Raw genomic sequence first — 2,417 nt, forward strand, 5'->3', positions numbered from 1 at the left:
GAAGAAAACTACAAGTGATTAAGCTTCATATGGCTCAAGAATAATTCTGGTTTTTGTCTATTTTTGAAAATTTATATTTTTCTAATTGACAGAATTGTTTGAGAGAGATTTTTATTAAGATAATCAATCTGATTTATTTTATTTTATTTTTGATAGCACACACATAAACACATGAGTGATTTAGTAGTGTTGTTCTTTATCTCATCGGAATAAAAGCATAGTTGAAGATTCAAATATTCCAAAAAGTAGATCTATTTTTTTTACATCAAATTCAAATTTGAAGAAAAGGGGTGAAGCGACCATACCTTGAAGAGTTTTATTTGATTTACCAACAATCCTTTTATAAAGATTAAGAGTAAGACTGGGGTCGAGAGTTATTAGATATAGGAGTCACAAAGCCGGCCAAGGATTATGAGCAATTAGTTTTTTGGTAAAACGATAGAGTGTGAGCTTGAGTCAAAGTTCATTGTACTTTATTTCAAATATAGTGGATTGTTTTGCTCTGGACGACATAGTCCACGAGATTTTTCCCTTAGTAATTGGTTGATTTCCACTAGTCGGGGTTTCCTCGCTAAAAATCTCAGTGTCATTTTTCAAACTTTATTTACTTTACTTGCACTTTATTTTTGCTTTGTGCGTTTATTTCAGTTTTATTTCGGTAAAATTAAAATAAGTAAAAATTGGTATTGACCTTAAGGATTTCATCTATGCACATCAATTATATGATTTATTTTGGTCTCTAAAAAGTAAAGGTAAAGGCTTTGAACTTATTCTTTCATCTTTAAAACTTTTGTTACCATGATTTAGTAAATAACTTTAGGACACAATGCACTTGAAATTTATTATCCTTATATGTCCTTAGACTCTTAGAAACTGGACTTGAACCGAATTGATCCATATATCAAAGTCCTAGGTGCTAGAAAGATTGATATCTCATAAGAAGTAATTTTCAGCCAAGAAAATTTTTAGACCAACCTGTACTAAAACTGCTATAACTATTTTTGTAGTTGGAGTTTTTAAATAAGGCTAGTAGTATTGGAAAGTTAACTTTGAGCCTTTGAGTTTATACTCAAAGTTAACCTAAAATGGATTTGAATTGAATAAGATATAACCATCACAAGATGCATGTCTCTGGACTGCAAAATTTCTGACCAGGTTGCACTAAAATAGCCATAACCATTTATGTGGTTGGAATTTTGAGTAAGGCCGGTGGCAATAGAAAACTGGCTTCAAGGCAATAAAGTTAGAATCAAATTTCACCTCATTTGGAGTTACATGGTCTAAGTTATGTCCATTTGAAGTCATGCGTAGCAATAGAGCTGCCTCCATTAAAAGTAGAGCATGCTCTTTTATGTCCAGTAGCTAATTTTGGCCCAAGAAGCATATTTCGAGAAGTAGAGCCATCTCCACTAGATGTTGAGCCGACTCTTTCTTGTCCAGTACTGAATTTTCACAAAAAACTCCCACTCCCAGCAAGGGAGCCGCCTCCCACTTTAGGGAGCCGGCTCACAGAGGAATGGAGCAGCCTCCATTATATAGAGAGTCGGCTCATAGAGCAAAGGGAGCTGTTTCCCTTCAAAGACAGAGCCTGCTCCTTCTGGCAAATTCAAATCCAACAGCTTTTTTGTCTTGTGCTTTGTGCTGTCCATTTCTAACAGCTCTTTTGAGCTTGCAAACTCTATAAATAGAGTGAGGAATGTTGGAAACGGCATTAGAAAACGCAAACTTTGGAAGGATTTTTAAAAAGATTCCGCTAAGAATTTTTTGCGAATCTATTGATGAGCGCGTTCCTCTCTGCGAGGAGATGAACATGGTATATTTATTTTCTCAAATCCGTTTCCGGGTGAATGAGAAATTGGCTCCAAAGTAAGTGATTTATAAAGCCTAAATGGGTGTGAATAAAGTGGGAAATGCTTGTCCCACATCGGAAAAGTAGCAAAGCAACCTTGAGTATATATATGTCTAGTATGGGATTTGGGTTTGGGCCCAAGGGCACCCAAGTTTTTAAGAGGGGGAGGACCTAGGCTAGCCTGGATCCGAACCAACTACCACACGCGCGCGCCGCCCGCCCGACCCGACCCGGTCCGGTCCGGGCTAGGGCGGGGCGGGGCTTGATTGTGAAATGGGTTTAACTTTTTACCCAAAGTTAGGATGGGCCTGTGTGGTAATTTTATTTTGTTGCTGGACTTATCAAAATGGGCCTATTTACTGGACTTATTTAAGTGGGCTTGCGGGTGGAGCACGCTGGGCTGGGCTGCCGAAGTTTGCTTGCTGGGCTTAATCTGTTTTGGGTTTAAATTCAAATCAAAAACTGTTTTTTTGAACCAAGGGTTGCACCCTTTACAAATTAAAAACCATTGGTCAACAATGGTTGCACCCATTCGGACTATGGGTGCACCCATTCAGAATAGGCACCA

Source organism: Cornus florida, unplaced genomic scaffold, assembly GCF_030987335.1.
Source record: "Cornus florida cultivar Cherokee Brave unplaced genomic scaffold, ASM3098733v1 CherokeeBrave_3.0.0_Hap2_Chr10, whole genome shotgun sequence".
NCBI lineage: Eukaryota > Viridiplantae > Streptophyta > Magnoliopsida > Cornales > Cornaceae > Cornus > Cornus florida.